Consider the following 19911-nt stretch of genomic DNA (forward strand, 5'->3'; position numbering starts at 1 on the left):
TCTATCTATCTATCTATCTATCTATCTATCTATCTATCTATCTATCTGTCTGTGTGCTCATGTATGTAGACACACATATCATGGTGTTCCTGGTGAGGTCAGAGGACAGCTTGCAAGAGTAGGTCCTCTTATTCCAACATGAGGGTCCTAGAGACTGAACTCAGTTCATCAGGCTTGGCAGCAGGCACTGTTGCCCAGGAAGCCACCTCAGTGCCCCACTGTGACCTTAGATACTGAATTTTATTACAGGCTTTTTCTGTTCCTGTTGACATTATTCAATATGCCAGCTCTGAGTTGTACTCACTAATTTTGGGTTGCTGGGTTATTCCTACATTTTTGGTATAAAGTCATTTTATTATGATGACTCAATTATACCTTTGATAATACATATATGTTCAAGACTTATAAAATGGTGTATATGAAGGATATTCCCTTTTATTATAATTTTGGTTTTGTCTTAGTAAAGGGATAGTTATTCTGCCTACCTCTCTAGCATGGCTTAAGGTGAGCCTGCCTTTCTGGGAGAGGTGACAATTGATGCCCAACTAAAATGTTAGGTCTCTGCCCAGGTCTGTGATTCTATTCTCTAGACCCAGAGTTTTCCCTTTATGGACTATTTCCGCTACTGTGTTTCCCCTATGAAGAGGTATATCTAAAATTATTTAGAAATCAGAACCCCAAATACTTCCAACATCTCTCCATCTGGGACAGGACCAAGGAATTTCGAGCTGTTAGCCAACAAAGAAGCTGGTCGCTTTTCTTTGGGGTCTTTTTACCCTAAGATGCTTAACCAATGTCTGCCTCTGTTCTTATCTTTTCTGTAACTGCCAATATGAAGTTGAAATTATGACCTATCTGGCCATTTAGAGCTCAGCGGGGTCATTGGCATGGCAGGGGTGATATTCGCCAGATGGCCTATCTGGAAGACTCCAAAGCCACACAAGTGGTTTTATTTGTATACCTGCCAAATATAGGGAAGAAAGGAAATCCTTAACTAGTGCCTGGAAAGAGACAGAGGGAAAGATAGAGACAGTGCATTGTCATTACAAGTCAAATACAGGAAGAAGCCAGACAGAAGATAGTCTTTAAATGTTCAAACCGAAGGCCATTAGAAACTCGTGATGGGCTCAGGAGCCTACAGCCATTGAGCTCTTGCTCCTTTTTCCTTTTGCTCCAAAACTGCTCTCAAGAGCATGTTTTTCCAGAGTGAGAAGAAAGCTGGAAATCCTAACTGAGTTATGAATGTCTGAGTAAGTTATATGTAAAATGCAAGATTTTTGAGGCATTATCTTAAGATTTTTGAGGTATATTATCTTAGAATTTCTCCAGTCAAAGCTCAATTCATTAATATTAAATTTTTACTTATATCTATGGAGTTCTCTTGAGCTATTGTTCTGTTTTTGGCAGCATTTACAAATACTGCCTTTAAAGAATAAAATGTGTCTACTTGAGGCTTATTTAAAAATGCTTGGTTCTTAACCAAGCCTTATCTAAACATTACACAGCACTTAAAAGTACCAGGCAGATACGACTGACCTTCTGGGTATCCAACAGTCATAACGGGGGAATATTCAAATGTGGGTAAATGATCAAAAAGACAATCTTTTGGCCCATGCCCTCCAAGGTCAACAAGGTGCCAAGGGACTGTGGGGCATTACTTTTCCTTTTGTTCTGTGTGGTCATGGAGACTCAACTGGGCGTATTCTAACCAGTGTCCAATCTACAAAAAGGAAAGTCAACACAGAGGGAAAATTTCTTCAATATTAGAAGGTTTTAAGCCTTGCTAGGCCACAGAAGAGGACATTGCAGCCAGGCCTGAAGAGATTTGATAAGCTAGGGTCAGATAGAAGGGGAGGAGGTCCTCCCCCATTAGTGGACTTGAAATGGGCAGGGAGAAGTTGAGGGAGGGAGGGAGGGTGGTATTGGGAGGGAGTGAGGGAGGGGGCTACTGCTGGGATACAAAGTAAATAACCTGTGATTAATATAAAAAATAAATAAATTAAAAAGAGAAGGCTTTAAAGCAAACATTCATGGTTTTTACACTGGAGTGTTTATCGCAGTGTACATATCATGCAGTGTAATAGTGGTCCTCATGGCTACAGCGTCAACCGTGTGCTCTTTACTTTAGAGGTTTCTATTCATTGTACAAAGTGGTGAGTTTCCTTATGATATTTTCCATTCAGATGTATTATATGCTTTGACTTCATTTCATATTGTCCCTGACAGCAGGGACAGGTATGAGAGAAGTTTGTGGTGAACATGAAAACATGTCATTGCTGAGTAGGGCTGATGGAAGTATGCAACAGCTTGCGCAGACTCAGCCCTCAAACATACTGTCCAGCCACATAATTGCCCTGGTTCTGAGCCACCACAGTATGTCTGTGATGAATATCAGTTCATTTTATGGATTGGATCTTCTTGAAAGACTTCTATAGGCCATGCTGCCCATGGAAGCCATGTTGGTATCCGTAGTCTGCTACCATAGGCTGTGTTGAAGCCAAGGTTCATGTGGATGTCCATAGTCTGGGCTGTCTTGGACATCCCCTGGAGGCCATGTGGATATCATAAGCCCATGCTACTGCTGGAGCTAGGTGGATGTCTGTAGTGTGTGCTGCCAGAGGAGGCCATATTAGTGTCCATGGGCCAGGTTGCCACTGGAGGCCATGTTGATGTGAGTAGCCTGTGCAATCACCTGAGGCCATGTTGATGCCCATGGCCTGTGCTTCCTCCAAGGGCATTTGGGTCCATGGTTCTACTGAAGCTGGGGGCCCTGTTGATATGCATGTGCCATATTATCACCAAAGGCCATGTGGATATCGTGGTCTGTGTTACCACCTTCAGTAATGATGATGTTCATGGGTGGCAGTTGCCAGGGTGTCCATGGCCCGTGTTGCCCAGGGGCCATGTTGATGTCCTTGGCCTTTGCTGCTGTTGGGGGCTCTGCTGGTATCCATGGTCTGCGCTGTTGTAGAGGGCCGTTTATGTCTGTGATCTGTTCTGTCACTGGAGACCGTGCTGAGGTCTGTGGCATGTGCTGATGCCGAGACTATGTGGATGTCTGTGTTCTGTGCTATATCAAGAAACCATGTAGAGTCCACAGTCTGTGCTTCTGTTGACTGTAAAGGGCAAAGAAGCTACTTTTGTGGTGGTAGAGATGACTGTAGACTCACAGTTGAGAAAAAGGGACATAGGCTTCTGTGACCACCTCTATTTCCCTGTTTCTCCCTCCTAAAGTAACAGCCTAGACAGGAAGCCATCAACGAGATCTCTTAAAAGTTGTGATAAGGATGCTGAAGTGTAGCTTCTGGCTGGGTAGAGGTTGGGGAAGGACTCAATTTTCTTTAAGGGACTGGCCACTGGGAGATTGACCATGTTCTGGTGACTAAATGAGCAACACAAAATAGACTTCTTTTTCTTTTCTTCTTTATTTTTTGAGGGGGGAGGTCACAAGAGTGGGTGGAGGGGGTTCAGACCTGGGAGTACTCGAAAGTGAGTGTGATTTCACATACATAATGTGAAATTCCCAAATAATCAATAAGCTATTATGTTGGTGAAAAGTCTGAGAGTATAGATTAGGGCTAGGTACATAGCTCAGCAGTAGAGGGCTGATTCTTGAAGCACTGTGCAGAATCCCCTGCATCACAAAAAAGCCCAACCACTTAAGTAACATTGTAATTTAATATATGATGCTGTTTCTGCTACATATAGTTTCCCCCACTTTTGGAGATTCTATGTGATGTTCAATATCCAGTCTGAATATTTTTCAAAAAGTTCTGATATATTTCAAGACTAAAAATAACAAAGACCAAGGTCTTAGCATACCTGCCATTGTGGTTTTGCATGTGTAGATATAAAATACTAATAGTCATGTGAAGAGAAGAAATAAATAATCTAGAAAACTTGTGTTGCTGTTCTTCCAGGCCATCACTCCTAAACACAAACAAAGCATTTCTAAAGATTGCTTCCCCTACCCCCATGCTGATATTGCATATCTGGAAGTCCAGAACTTAGGAGGTAGAGCTACATCAGGAATTTAAGCTCAGCTCAGATGCATGAGACATTGTCTCAGGCAAAACAATATGGCAATTCTTCTCAAGCAGATGTCCTATTAGAGTGCTTTTGATATCCGGAAAGTTTCTCCTGAGTTTCCCACCTCCAAACTAATGTTGGCACCCAAGATAAAACTCAGATGCCTAGAAATTCTGTTTTCTCCCATTTTGGTGACTTTTGTTGTTGTTCAATTCCACATCCAGCAACTTTTATTTCATAATTTTTTTGGAAGATGGGTAGCACAGAGTAACAGTACTCTGCTCCTAGTGTTTCTACATGTATGAACACACATACACAAATATATGTGCATTTTAGGTGTAGTTCATTATAGGGCAAATCACCCCAGATGCCTTTAGGAGAGTGTGTGCTCAAAAGGAAGGCCTGTTTGAGTGTGCCAAGCATTGGAAAAAGGGTACCCAAGTAACTTATTGTTTTCTTGTAGCCATAGTTTGCCAGGCAAAGTGTGAGTGCATCCTGGGGTTTCCCATATACATTTTCACAGATGATGGATGAATTGCCACAGCAGATGTTCATCAGACATTCCCAACACAGTGGGAGCTTTTGTGTGTGTGTGTGTGTGGGGGGGTTCCGCAGAAAACAGTCAGTAGCCACTGCTCACTCTTCTCTCAAATTGTTCTGGGAGGACTTTTGGGCACTTTATACATGAGATGATGCTGTCTGTGCACAGGGGTTCCAGGCAATCCCAGAGCAGCAAGTGGACAATGATGCGAAGGTGTTCAGAGGAGGTAGTGGATCCATAGCTGGTGAATAAATGAGTCAGGATTTGTCTGGGTATGATGTGGGGCACAGGTATGAGATAGCCACTTCTAACTCAGAGACAAATTCTTTTCTGGAAGATGTAGTTTGTACTGTTTATGTGTTTTGCACTTGAGGACCTAGAGGAATGTTTAAGCCAGTGCAAATGGATGTGGTGTTGACTTTCAGACACTGGAAAACCACAAGCCTATTCTTTATCACTTAGCTTTATAATTAGATAGTCAGGCCAACATATGCCATGCTTTCTACTGCAAATGTTTCTGTAACTCCAGAGAGAAGCTAGCCAGAACACCAGTCCATGTACTTCCTGCCAGACTTTGTGTGGAGAGGCTTATTAACTATACAACCCACACACATTCCCATTTCTTACTGGAATGGAGATTTGGCCCTAATGGAAGCTCAGGTCTTAGTAACTTAAGCTAGGCTACATGTGGGCTGGCAGTCCTCCACCAGCCAGGCTTACGCTTTCCTTTCCATAGATCCCATGAGGTTCTTGTTTAGCTTTCCTAGGGAACGGGCCATAGGGTGAAGTGTTGGGTCCAAAAGATAAGTGTCAGGGGTCAGTTTTCTATGTATTCTTACATCTCACATCCTTTTTGTTTGTTTGTTTTTGTTTTTTCAAGACAGGATTTCTATGTGCAGCCCTGGCTGTCCTGGAACTCTGTAGATCAAGCTGGCCTCAAACTTATAGAGATCTGCCTGCTTCTGCCTCCCAAGTGCTGGGATTAGAAGCATGTACTACCACTGACCAGCACATCTCATATCTTATAGCTTATGTCCAACCTCCTTGTCCTGTGGCCTTTGGTTTCTGTGTTGATTGTTGGTACCTGAGGCTGAAGAAGAGAGGCAGAAGCAGTCTTGGTTTCTCTCAACCCAAAGAGACCTGAGTACTTTCTTAGGGAGGGTGGTTAGACTGCCCTTTCATCCGGATGATGCTTCACTAGGGTGAGTGCCAATTGCTGGACCATCTTCCACTGGAATACTACACGGACTTCTTCCAAAGAAAGTTCCACTACCACTGTCCAGCACCTTCCTCTGGACAGAGCCTTTTCTTGTGAGCTACAGGTCCTTAGACCAAGCGCACTTTCTCCAGGACCTATTCCACCCCTTGAGGTAGATTTTATGTTGTGTTCCTAACACTTCCTGTTTGGTCGTCTGCAAGGGACTGTCTGTGCCTGCAAATGTTGAGCCTTGATAGCCACCTTTATAATCCTCCTGGCTGGTGAAGTGATAACTATTGAAGGCTATAATCTATGAGGCCATGACAACGATCCAGGTGCGCAGGGAAGGTGGCATATCTGCTTATAATCCCATGGGTGAAGGCACGTGGCTGCACTGTGCGTTATTCTGAAGGTGGAGTGAGTGGAATTAGTTAAGGGCTTGGGTATGGGATACGAGAAAAAGAGAGTAATCAAAAATGACTTTAAGGCTTTGGGCCTGGGCAACTGAAGGTGATTGGGTGTAGGTATGGAGAGCAAACGTGGCAGATGTGATAATTAACCTTCATTCTCAGCTTGACTGGATCCAGAGCCACCTAGGAAACACACATTTGAACATATCTGTGTGGCCACTTCTAGAGAAGTTTAACTACAGAGGGAAGCACCGCCACAAATGTGGGTGGAACCAGTGCATAGAGTCCTGGACTGACTAAAAAGGGAAAACCAAAACGTGAATTGAGCATTAGCATTCATTTCTGCTTCTTGATGGCAGCCACAGTGTGCTTAGCTAACTCACACAGTCATCACCATGCCATCCTTCATCAAGAACTAGCAACCCTTCTTATTTTAATCAATCAATTAATTAATTAATTAACTAATTAATTAATTTTGGTTCTTTGAGACAGAGTGTTTCTGTGTAGCATTGGCCATCCTGGACTCTCTTTGTAGACCAGGCTGGCCTCAGTCTCCCTGAGTGCTGGGATTACAGGCGTGTGACACCCCACCTGGATGAGAAGAGCTCTTAAAAACTGAGTCTGGACAGATGTACACAATGGGCAGCTTGGTCTTCATGTGGATCCCCTAGTAAGGCAAGTGCGGCCTGTCTCTGACAAGGACTCTCTTGCATGCTTTTTGATCACTACTTTTTGAACACCTGGAGGGGCTGCCTGCCAGGCCATCACTGTAGAGGATTACAGTCTTGATATGACTTGATGTGCTGGGATGGGTAGTGGGGATGGCGCCCCCTTTTCTAATGGGGAAGGGGATACAGGGAAGAAAGAAGGAAGGTGGGAAAGAGGGAGGAGAGGAGGCTACAATTGGGATGTAAATGAATGAATGAATGACTAAATAAATAAATAAATAAATAAATAGAACCGATTCTGGGAAAACTTTAAATTTAATGGGTACAGAAGATAAAAGTCTATTTGTTATTGCCCTCCGCTACCCTTATTTGTTTGTTTCTCATCAAGAACATAAGCTCAGTGAGGAGAATGGCCTTGTCTGCATTGTGGCCTGTAATTAGTGACTCTATAAAAACCTTAGAATAAATGAACACAGAAACTTCATCGCTCATGGGGTCTGTGGTAGTGAAGGTAGTGAAGACAAACTTTTCTACCTGATTCCACAGGTCCCAGGCAAGCCAGCCTGGGGTGGCAGCTGGGAATGGATGGCCAGTGGGGGTTCTAACACTGCCCCTTCCCCTCTACATACATTTTACTTGGAGCTCTTTATTGTGAGCTGGGAGATTAGGGAGCCAGGAGCTCCTCAGGAAGGTGAGGCTGTAGCTTTGGCAGTTCGTATGCCCTGTGACATCGCCTTAGGAGACCAGAGGCAGCTCACACAAACGGCCTCTGGGGTGCTCTCCTCCCCTCAGCGTGTCTGTGTCTGTTGAAAATGCAGAAAGTGTTGTAATCCTGTTACCCTAGTCTTTTCCTGCTCAAAAATCTAAAATCCACTTCCCTGAGAGTATTAGGAAGCACAGTGGATGCCAAGCCAGAGGCTCAGAGCAAGAGCTGGAAGATGTGTGAGTCTTCACTAGCTCCCCAACCAGCAGGCTCCCATCAGCTTATCCCTGAAGGATGATTCTGGGGAAAGGCTCAGCTCTATGCCAGGCCTGCCCATCCACCTATTCTCTTTCCTGCCCAAGATTTTCTGCCTATTTCCATGAGGCCCAGTTTCAGCCTACTATTCCACGCAAGTCCTTTTATCTGACACTACCCTGTCCATCTATTTATCACTCTTTTAGACAGAGGGTCCTCTTGTCAAGCAGGATTTTTTAAGATTGCTACTTTGCTTCTGTGTCCTCTTGGGCTCTTCCTGGCATTGGCAGAGGCTGGCTTCCTTGGTGGTGTTTTTACCTGTAATCTCCAGCTATGGAGAGCTGGGCGTGGTTCCACTGGCACTGACCTGCAGACCCAGCTCTACTTATCAGCTGTCTATCTCCCGAGTCTGTCCGGGGCTACACCTTGCAGTTGCAGTCTGTGGTTGCCCTTTCTTGCTCTCTTGTGAGAAAGCTATTGATAGAATGCTTCCTCACTGCTCACTTTATATTCACCGGGAGCTCCAAACCCAAAGACTCTAAAGAATATTAAGTTAGTGCCAGCAAGATGGCTCAGAGGGTAAGGGCACTGCCAAGCCTGACACCCTGAGCACGATCACTGGGACCCACATGGTAGGAGAGAACCAATGGCTGCAAATTGTCTTGATCTCCATGCAAGCACGCACGCGCACACACACACACAAACATAATACTAAGATAATTAATGGGAAGTACTGATGGGAAAGGTACATATGATGTTAAGTAGAAAATCAAGCTAAAGATGATGGCTTAGGCTGACAGTCTCAGCACATAGGAGGCTGAAAGAAGAGGGTTATTCTTAGTTCAAAATCACCCTGAACAATACAGTGACTCTCGGACCAAGCTGGGCTACATTGCGAAGCCCTGCTTCAAAACTGAACGTCACCTGGTCCTCCATGAATCCATGGCCAGGTGACAACAATGGTCAACACTGCATGTGTCTCTTTCCAAGTTTTTTATTCACACTTACACAACATTGCAGCCATGAATCTATGCAGGCCACACCTACAAGCTTTCTGCAAATGCAAGGAGGCATCATTCTTGTGTGGTGTGTCTTGTGGCACAGAACCTCAGCTCTGTGAGGGTAAAAAGTCATTCCACCTTCCCACAGGCAGTCCGATCCTAGACCGGACCAGGCTTGCTTCCTCTGCTGCCCTGAGAACTGGCTGTTTCCTCTGCCGTTCACCAGCTTCAAGCCCAAATCCAGGCAGAGGTTCCCCTACTCCACTACTTATTGTGTCTTATTCTTATCTCTGGAGCACTGCCCTGCCTGGCTGTGACTGGCAAGGACAGCCTAGATTCCACCTCTTAGGAGCAGAAACCCTACCTCTTTCCTCTGTTTTCTGATCATCTCACTTTTGTTGTTGTTGTTATGTTTTTTTTTTCCCATTTAGAATTCAAGACATTTTTATCGTTTTCTTTTTCCCAGAAAGGCCAGAGGCCTTTGGCTCTTAGCTCTTGCTTGCTGGTGCAAACTGGCTGGTGCGTGCAGATAGCCATGTCCCTTGGATTGCCCAAAAGCCTCACCTGGGCCAGCATGGTCACAGGAGGGCAGGAGGAGGGGGGTCTCCAGGCAAAGTCCGTATTCCTTCCTGTTGTGACTGAAGCACTGGAAGACTCTACATGGACCCGACTCTGGCTTCTCTGCCTGGTAACACTTTCCAGTGCAGAGCATTTCTTTACTCCCGGCACCTCAGCTACACTGATGGTGCTGAAGGTTTTGCCTATGACATCAATGTCACATACCCTTTGTCTCTCCTACAAACTCTGCCCCCCCAGTGGACTCCACTCAGTTCTTCCTCCACATAGAAGCCTTCTGCTCCCTCCATTCTGCACACACCTTCTTGTCAAGACAGCCCTTAGAACCCTACATCAGCCAGGACCCCCTTTCTCCAGCTTCCTCACGCTGCCTCCTTCTCAACAGGGCACTGCCTATCTGTTCCTTACATTTGATGTAACAAAGATACCTTCCCAAGTGCTGACCAGCCCTTGCCAGGTCTGGAGGTGACATCCAGCAGCTAGTTTGCCCTTAGAAGATGGCTGTTTGGGAGGGATGGTAGGAATGTGGGTATGTGGACTAATGTCTGCATTCAGCAGAGTTCAGACCTTTCAGGTTTGTGAAAGGAGGTAGGAGACAAGGAATGTTGGAGCCTGGCCATGGCTCTTTTTAGTTTTATGTGTACTCTTTCCTGGGGCTTACAGGCGAGGGTGCCTGGTCTCTACAAAGGTTAGCAGCTATTTCCACCTGCTCTATCTTAGACAACAAAAATGGAGGCATCTGCAGGTGGGAGTTGGCCCCATTTGCACTTTTCCTGCTATCAGGAGGCTGAGTGGGCTCTAGCTGCTTCTTTGGGACAGCCCCCTCTTTGGGACACTTGCTGGCTACATCTGCGCTTTTTCCTAGCTCTTGATTGAGGGAAAGAGGTCAGAGGTCTTCAGGTGGGAAGTAACTAGTCATCCTCTTAGGTACCTTGGAAGCAGCCTGTGGACAGCTAACCCTCACAGGGCATGGCCTGCTCTGTCTGGATGTTTCATGCTGATTGGAAAGATGACTAGCAAGTAGTTGGACCCAGCAATAGATGAGGTGACACAGAGTGACATGACTCTTTCTAGGGAAAAGAGTAGGTGATAAGGCTATTCCAGGGTTCAATTAGGATACTACCTAAGGGGTATTTCCTGAAAGTCAACTTAAACAGGTCAGGAAGAAGACCTGAAATCACTGGAATGCTTCAGGCTGGTTTCATCATAAAATGCTGTGACCTAGAACTTCAAGGACTCAGGGTAGGAATAAGTGGGGACAGAGAGTGTGGACAGGAGCTCTGTGAAGAGATGGCTTGTCCTGGGGTAGGAATTTGCCAGGTCTAAGATAGCTTGAGCTGTTGGAGGAATCTCACTCTCTGGCTGGGCTGCTTTGTGAAGTCTGGCCTGTGTTCATGGAAAGGAACATAAGGCTGGATGAAAAAAATCTTTTTTCTGTCCTCCCTGGCTTCTGGTATTGGTCCCAGAGACTCTGACAGGATGTGTGTCTTGAAGATCAGAGGAGGTGACTGCTGCAATTTAAAAGGTGGCCAAGCTCTGCACTGGCTCCCTAGCAATTCCAGCAGGTACCTCCCTCTCTTTCCCTAATTGAATGCACAAGACTAAACTTAACTTAATTAGGAGGATTATGTGTCTTATAAACTTAATGTTTAATATTCAAGCTGCTGCTCCCCCCAGCATGTTTATTAAAGATGTCCTGAGGGGAATGTTAATGGGCCATGACGTCATAAATATTTAGACCAAAGATACTGGAGGTGGGGGAAAGGGAAGAGAAGAAAGTAGATCACATTAAAAAAGGAGACCAACAGAGCCAAAAAATACTGAGCCCTGGGGGCCCTGAAGAGAATGATACCCCAACCAAGGACCATGCATGGAGAGGACCTAAAACCCCTGCACAGATGTAGCCCATAGACTCAGTCTCCAAGTGGGGTTCCCTACTAAGGGGAGCAGGGGCTGTCTCTGACATGAACTCAGTGGCTGGTCTTTGATCACCTCCCCCTGAGAGGGGAGCAGCCTTACCAGGCCACAGAGGAAGACAACGCAACCAGTCCTGATGAGACCTGATAGGCTAGGGTCAGATAGAAGAGGGGGAGGACCTCCACTATTAGTGGACTTGGAGAGGGGCATGGGTGGAGAAGAGGGAGGGAGGGTGGTATTGGGAGGAGACGGAGGAGGCCACAGCCAGGATACAAATTAAATAAATTGTAATAAATGATGATGATGATGATGATGATGATGATGATGATGATGATAATAATAATAATAATAATAATAATAGAAAAAAACCCAGAAAGAAATTAATTTTTTATTCTTGGATTGGGCTTGTGATAGAGGCTACTGGGGTCTTCTGGCCAGGGCAAAATATGATATCAAGTGGATAACTGTGAGTTGGGTTCTTGTCCAAAGCCAAGTGGCACTGGTACCATGTGTGTTGGCTGGGTTGGACCAGTTTTGAATCTAAGTACACACCATGCCTTCAAGATGCCAAAGTAAATGTTTGGATGAAGAATGGAAATTGCGTCCTAGCCTGATGCTGCATCAATTTGGATCATCTCTGGTCTTCTGGAAGCAACCTCAATGGTGACTTAGCATTTAGGTGCCTCACTTAGACTCTGCATCCTCATCAAATGTCAAAATAACATTTGGATGAAGGGAAGGAGAACCTCCTAGGGCTTTGCAGAGGCTGACACATTCATCCCCCAACCATGGCAAGAATTTTCTGGTGATTAGACTCCTATTCCCCTAATTCCTCCAGCCTTAGGTGATTCATAGATCCTTCTTCCCTAATGTATTTTATCTATTCGGCAGTTTGGATGGAGAGGGACACAGAGGAACCAGGGATGAGTTTCTTAGGCTACTCCCTGCTGACATTGCAAACTGAGGTCTCGTAGAGGGTGTGAAGGCTAATTAAATGTGGACCAAATCAATCTGGTCATGCCATCTGCATCCAGCTTAGTGGTCTACTTCTCCTTAAGCTCTGCACGGTTTGGCCTCTTAGAGTGCTGGGTGAGAGCTGCTATTTCAGGGTCAGGAGCCTTGTTCGTGCTGCTGTAGAAGCTGCTTCTCGCTGCCCACATGGGGAAAGATGTTACAGACTCTGAGGCACAGGCCTTCTTGAGACACTCTTAACCTGCAAGTGTGTTTCTAACAGCATCTTTCTCACTTTACTGATATTTCTTTTGAGAGATTTATTTGCTTTTATTTTTTTTTTCATAATCCAAAATTTACTTTGATTATAAGTGTTCTTATTAATTACGTTATCAAACATTTCAATGGGTAGATTATTTGGGGATGTATGCTAAACTTACATAGGTTTATATAGGTATCTATTTATGTTATAGTATTACTAGATGAGATCATATAATTTATTAATAAACTGGTTGAATTGCTTGAAACTTTACCAAATGCTTTGATCAGTTACCAACATTCAGCAACAGGAAAATATACATATATAAAAGTTTTTCACAACATCATTTATGCTATATAGCATATGGACAAAACACTTAATGAATTGGAGCTTGGTTGTTCTCAAATTAAGGTGATAAGCATTAATATGTTTTAGAAGTTGTATAATACCTCTTGGCCTTGATTCTAAAATATAAATATGCTAAGAGATACTTGGAACGGCATCGGTTTAGGTGCCAATGGGGAAAGAGAAGCCTTCTATAGTAAAGTGCAAGTGCTAGTGGATGAGACAGCTGGATTTCCTATAGAGCACATCACAAAAAAGCATGGGCAGTAAAGGGGGGGTTTGAGACATGCATTTCTATAAAACTCCTCGATACACACTGCATGCCTAGCTCAAGGCACTCAAGAGGAGAAATGGAAATAGATTTTACATCTTATATAGTTTTCTATGTATCTGGTGGACCATTCACTGTAATTTTAATGTTTGACTCATAAATACCAGAGTACAGGCTCTTTCTATACAAGGAGAGTTAGCAGTATATGTATGTGTTTTTTTTTATTTTTATTTTTTATTTTTATGTGTATAGCTGTTCTGCTTGTGAGCAAGTCTGTGGACCACATATGTGACTGGTACCATTGGAGGGGAGAGGAGGGTGTCAGAGCCCCTGGAATTAGAGTTACAGACAGTTGTGAGCCTCCACGTGACTGCTGGAAACCCAGTATGTATCCTCTGGAAGAGCAGAAAGTGCTCTTAACTGATGACCCATCTCTCTTGCCTGAGATGTAGCCAGGCATCCTGTTCCTCCCCAGGCACAGGGAGGGAAGGAGCTAAACTCCAACACAGGCCCACAGCAATGTCCCTGAGCATGGCCTTGGCTTCTCTCTTTATTTCTATTGATACAAATTACGTTAAATGGCCTTTTGACCTGTAGTTGAGGCAGGGCTTTCTTGTGTTTCTGGAATTTCCATGAAGAATGTAGAGCTACCTTGTGCCTATTGTTTTCAGTTTTGAGGCTTTAACTGCGATCCTGCAAGCTGATGCAACTGGAGCAGTACCATTCAGGTTCTTGATGAGATTTCTGTAGCTGAAATGCTCTGCTCATAGCAGCCCATGCAGACACCACTCCTGGCTTCATTTCTTTACTCACTTCTTACAGACACACACACACACACACACACACACACACACACACACACACACACACTTTGTCTGAAGAGAGAAAAACAAAGCCAGTCTGCCTTAAGGACCTGGCCTTGGTGCAGAGGTAACCCTAGATCCCCAGGGTAAAAGTACTTGATACAGCCTCAGAAAGGAGGGACAGGGAGGGAGAGAAGGTGCAAGAGCATCCAGCATGACTGACAGTGGCTGTCAGGGAAGGCTTCCTCAGTAAGTGAGGTCTAAGCTGGAACTTGTAAGATTTAGCTAGAGTAGGGAATGAGCAACTTAGCCAGGGAATGGCATGTGCAAAGGCTCAGAGGACAGAAGTACATCTGAACATCTGGAATTACAGTTAAGCGGAAGATAGCTCAGGGGCAAGGCAAAGGAGTAGGCGGCACTGAAGAGATGACCAGCCAGATGACCGACACCAGGAAAGGGCTCTACCCCAACAGAAAAAGGCAGTTCTAAGTGACTGTCACAGAGGCTCATAAAGTCAATTTGCAGACAAAACAGCTCACATGGCTGAGAACTGATGGTGTCTTGCAGTCAGGGAAACCAATGATGGGCTACTTTCCTGCTCTCCGGTCCTATCTGCCACTGGTGGAGTTCAGGGTAGAGAAACATGTGAGTTGGGCTGAGTGAGCACCAGAGAAAAATAGGAAGCTTTGAGAAATATAAAATTTCTTGTTTATTTACTCCAGTTCCATATTGCAGGAAAAACTAGAAGTTCCCAACAGAGCAAAGACTCCTCTGCCCATGACATGTCTGTGCCCAACATATTTACCAGCCTCAAGGGTGTGCCTTGGCAAAGACTGAAGAGCACAGACCCTAGTCCCAAAGCACTACAGTTAAGGCTTAAGTGATCATGGTTGAATTGCTATGGCAACTCAAATCAAGTTTGGCTTTGGTCTGGCAGAATGCAAGTGATAGAGGAAAAACACTGTGATGAACAAAAGGGTTTGTGGCTCTGGCCCAGAGCAGAGGGAGGGGGAGTTATCTCTGTATGGGTTTTCCCTTGTTTCCTTGTTTGATAGACAATGAGGCCAGGCAGCTGGAGAGAGGGATGGTCCTGAGTTCTGGCTAAGAAGGCTGTAATAACAATGACAACTGGAAGTATATGGCAAAATGGAGCCTACATAAGGCATGTGGACCCCTCAAGATTTGCTTGGGAATCCTGAGATCTGAAGAAGAAGGGAAGATAAGTATGTGGAAGATGGGCAGCAATTCATAATTGGGTGTTATCCTAGGAGACCATGATAGAGGCTTATAGCTGAGGCTGAGGTCTCCCGAGGGGTGTCCTGTGACGTTCACTGTGTATGTCTTAGAACCCAAGCTCTGTGGAAAAACTTTCTTTTGTCTGCTGCTCTATGGCAAACTGGCAGCCTGGTGTCCTGAGGACACTCTCCTCCTGTCTTCACCCTTCCAGGGAACTTAGAGTGGAGTCTTGGGAACTCCTGTCTCCTGCCTCAACTCTCCCAGTGAACTTACAGCCTGAGTTTATAGCTTAGTTAGGGTTACTATTATTTTGATGAAAGACTGTGACCAAAGCAAGCTGGGGAGGAAGGACTTGGTTTACACTTCCATATAACTGCTCATCAAAGGAAATTAGGATGGAAACCCAAACAGTGCAGGAGCCAGGAGGCAGGAGATGATGCAGAAGCTGTGGGGTGGGGTGCTATTGGCTGGTTGGCTCCTCATGGCTTCCTCAGCCCAGGCCAATCAGCCAAGGGATGGCCAGAACCACGGTGGGTTGTCCCCTCCTGCATCAATCACTAGTTTAGAAAATGATGTCCTACAGCCGTGCCTATAGCTGGCTCTTTTTTTTTTTCTTGAGATAGCGTTTCTCTGTGTAGCTTTGGCTGTCCTGGATTCGTTGTAGACCAGGCTGGCCTCAAACTCACAGAGATCTGCCTGCCTCTGCCTCCCTGAGTGCTGGGATTACAGGCATGTACCACCACCTGTGGATTTTCTCAATTGAGGTTCCCTCCTCTCAGATAACTCTAGTTTGTGTCAAGTTGACATAAAACTAGCCAGGACAGTCATTGCAATTTCTTCCTCTTAATCTACATCCTTATGATAAATCTGAAGTACAGAGGTTTGGGGATCCCCTTCTGTTATCCTCACTCCTTGTTAAATTTGTAGAACATGATTCTAGGGACCTCCTCATCCTGTTCCCAGACTCTCTGTGAGCTTGAATTGCAGGGTCCTGGGGGCCTTTTCTCCAGTGTCTGAACTGTCCCACTCTTGGAGGGTTTTGGTGATGTTCTGGTGGGAAAGTCTAAAACAAACCTGGAGAAAGAGAATCAAACAGTGTCTAGGGATCCACAAGCCTCAGAATTTCAGCCCATTCTATTTCTAAGTTGTCACACTCTTTTCCTCTTGGTGACAGCTTGAGTTGAGAAACGAGAAAAGAAGGGTGAGGAGCTGACATCTAATGTTGCTCTTAGTTGCCATTGGCAGGGTCTGCCATGACCCAAGCTTGATGAGCAAGAGAGAGAGATTTTTGCTGGGTCAAGGTGTGTCTCACCTGGGAGTTTTCAGGCGGACGAGCCAGCTTGACTTTGGGATGGACACTTTGATAGCCTTGTAAAATAGTCTGATGTGCTTCCTTGGGACAGAGACTAATGCCAAAAGTGTGGATTTATATCTACAGGATGTGATAAAGGAGGCAGGAAGGTGGGACCCCCTCCCTTTCCTGCAGCTGTCTTAATTAAGCATCTGTGACCGACATTCTAAGGTCAATCAGTAATCCAGTCCTTAGCCTCAGAGTCCCAGCTACTCCATGGAGGCGGGCGCCCGTGTGGAAAGCAGAGGGGGAGGGGATGACCTTGCCTGCCTTGAGAATCTGTTCTGTAAGCGTGCGTTTGTATGCGTGCATGGTTGGCATGTACACTGCAAACACCAGGAAATCCAAAACCTCCCTGACTGAAATCACCAAGCTGACTCCTGTCAGGGAGAACAAACAGAAAAAACAAGAAAAACTCCTATTTTGAAACAAAAGCAACCTAATTATTATTAGTAATTTATAAAGAAAAAGATATTTCACCAGGTAAAGGGACTATGCTAAGGAAGGGGACAGCCTCAGAACAAAGGATGATTTTACCAATAAGGTCAATTGACAGATTCACATGTACACAGCTCACAAACCACACACTCCATCACACCACACACTCCATTTACACCCTCCCACACGCCCCAAACCACTAAGACACCCCACTCCACCACACTGCATGCTCCACTCCACACACACCATATACGTGCTACCCCCGACTCCAAGGCCTGGGGAAAGACTGGATGGAAGCATCTGTGGGCTGAGAGGCACCTGTGCTGGCCCAGCACAGGGCCTGGTAGGGCTGGAGAATCTTCTCAAAGCAGGCCAGGCTACGTCTCATAAATCACCATGTTGGATTCAGAAAGGGAGATGTGGAAGAGCGAGAGTAACCAGCTCCTCACTGAAGGCCAAACACAGTGTCCCCCAGAGAATGGACTTCTGTCTTCATTTGTCACACACCCTTGGCACTACTTTTCTCATTGTTCATTGAACGTGATGCAACTTGAGCGGGGGAACGTTTGGCTTATGGCTCCGGGGATACAGTCCATCCTGGCAAACAGAGAAGGATTGGTGGCAGACGTGGCTTGAAGCTAAGGCAGTGGGAATGTGTTCGCATCACATAGATCAGGAAGCAGAGAAAGGTGTTCAGATACTCAGGTGGCTTTATCCTTTTCTTTCTTACTTTGTCTTTTTTCAAATTCAGGCCAGGACCCCAGCTGGTGGAAAAAAGTCACCGGAATTCTGGGTCAGTCTTCCCTCCTTAATGTTAAACTCTCTGGAAATACCCCCATATACATAATGAAGGTATGGCTCATTAAGGTCTCTTAAATATTTAAGATGTTTCTTAAATATTTTTAAAAAGATTTATTTACTGTTTTTATGTGTATGTATGTTTTGCCTGCATGTATGTATGTGCGTCATATGCACACCTGGTTCTCTTAAGGGTCAGAAGAAGGCATCTGGTCACTTGGAACTGGAATTACAGACAGAACCATTATATGGGTGCTGGGCATCAAACCGGTCCTGCAAGCACAGCCATGAGACATCTCTTTAGCCCCTGAGGCGTTTCTAAATTCAAGCTGACAAAATTAATAATCACATCATTTTACTGTGCCAGGCCAGGCCACTTCCCATGTCTTGAGGATAGTCTGGAGTTTTCATTTTCAAAAAGGAACACTGCTCACAGTGAAGGCCTGGACACAACTTCAGGATACTTCCAGCTGGGAAACCCAAAGTCTAGAGCTCCCTGCAGCCAGCCTGCTCGCTGGCCTTTGCCTGCTGGGTTTGTCCTCAACCTCAGGTGACAGGCTATAAACAGCTCTCCCAGTGTCGCGCGCAGCCCTCGCCGATAAGGACGACGCAGCAACAACGGATTTGTCCAGCAGCAACTTTATTGTGAGGCTCTTAACAGCAGATGGAGAAGGACCCCGAACCCTGTGTGCGTTCTGCTTAAGTAGCCAGCAGGGTGACTTGTTCGTCTGTAATTGGTGCTCCACACAAAACCCAATTAGCATGTGGTCTCCAAATGGAGGACCACACAAGCCTACATTAGCATAAGGCGGCGCATGCGCAGATCGCAAAACAATGCTGGCAAGAAGAACCAGGAAGCAGGAAACCGGCGCCATCTTGTAATGGCGGGAGTGGCTCCCGACATCCCAGGGAAACACAGACCATAGCTGTGCCCCCCACCCCCCGCAGAGGCCTCTCTCATTGGTTCAGCTTCTTTGTCTGCAGTTCCTAGCAGCTGACTTACATTGTCTTTATGTGCTTTTATGGTGAGCTCTGACCGTGTCTCAAGTGGGAAAATGCCCAGCAAAACCTCAATTTCCTACGAACAGAGATTCTGAATCACCCATGAAATGAAAGCTTGTTCCTTTGAAAGATCTTTAATAGATGTGCAGAGGCAGCAGTGGAGGTACTTGGTGGTTCCAGGGACAAAAATCCTTCAGTTCTGGAACCCACAGAATAAAAAGCACACAAGGGCCCCCATGTGGCTATCCCACATATCTATACATTACATATCCACATCACATGTCTGCACGTGTGCGTTGCTGCACGTGTATTTGTGCTGAGCTGGGCTGAGGAGAACAGGGAGACCTAAGGAGACAGCTACTTTTCATTCTGTCATGGAAGAACTCGTCTGGAGAGGGGAAGTTGACTTTGGCATCAACACTGCCTTTTAAGTTAAGGTGGACCTTGGGCAAGTAAGTCACTATAGTTCTGTGAGCTTTATCCATGAAATGGACACAAAGGGTCTAAGGCATGTAACAGACACCATCCAGGTTCAGACAGAGAGGGATTTTACAAAGAGTAGTGGGTGTTTATATCACTAGAAAAACAAGAAGAGCTCAAGGCCACCAGGCCAGGCAACTGCTGATGTCTACACACTCACTGGCATAGAACTTCATAGTTCTGAAGCTACTGACAAGACCATGGACCCTGGAAGGGACCATCACCAGCACTGAGTGTCTGCCTGCAGCATGCTGCTCCTCCGCAGAGAGGTGGTGCCGTCCAGCCTCCAGGCCTGTCACTAATCTGTCAATAGGCAGATGGTGACAGAGTCTCAGCATGGCCTGGAGGGTGCTTCAGCTCTGTGATCACTGGAGGTGGGGAGTGAGATGCAAAGGGAGATTCCATGTGAGCATTCAGTGTAGTCTTTTTGCTTCAAAGTCCCATGATTCTGGTGGGGAAAATATACATGAGGAGGCTCAGCAGAAATAGCCCTTTAAAAAAAGATGTCTGCTTGTGTTCCAGGATGAATTCATTATGTAGCCAAAGATGACCCTGAACCTATCCTCTTGTCTCACCCTCCCCAATGCTTGTGGGATCATATACTTGTGCCACCATGCCTGATTTATGTGGTGCTGGAGTTCCAACTCAAGGCTTTGCACATGCCGGGAAAGCACTCTAC

The 19911-nt window shown here is 45.5% G+C and overlaps 1 long non-coding RNA gene across 1 annotated transcript in view; it reads right to left on the bottom strand.

Moving 5' to 3' along the window:
- The window catches only part of LOC129672606 (uncharacterized), a 44211-nt gene extending 25562 nt beyond the window's left edge, over positions 1–18649 (bottom strand). Inside the window, exon 1 of the long non-coding RNA XR_008719518.1 lies at positions 18584–18649. This is a non-coding gene — a long non-coding RNA (uncharacterized LOC129672606). The remainder of the gene's footprint in view (positions 1–18583) is intronic.
- Between the last annotated feature and the right edge of the window lie 1262 nt (positions 18650–19911).

The sequence above is a fragment of the Psammomys obesus genome, unplaced genomic scaffold (genome assembly GCF_907164565.1).
Source record: "Psammomys obesus unplaced genomic scaffold, mPsaObe1.curated_primary_1811, whole genome shotgun sequence".
Classification (NCBI taxonomy): domain Eukaryota; kingdom Metazoa; phylum Chordata; class Mammalia; order Rodentia; family Muridae; genus Psammomys; species Psammomys obesus.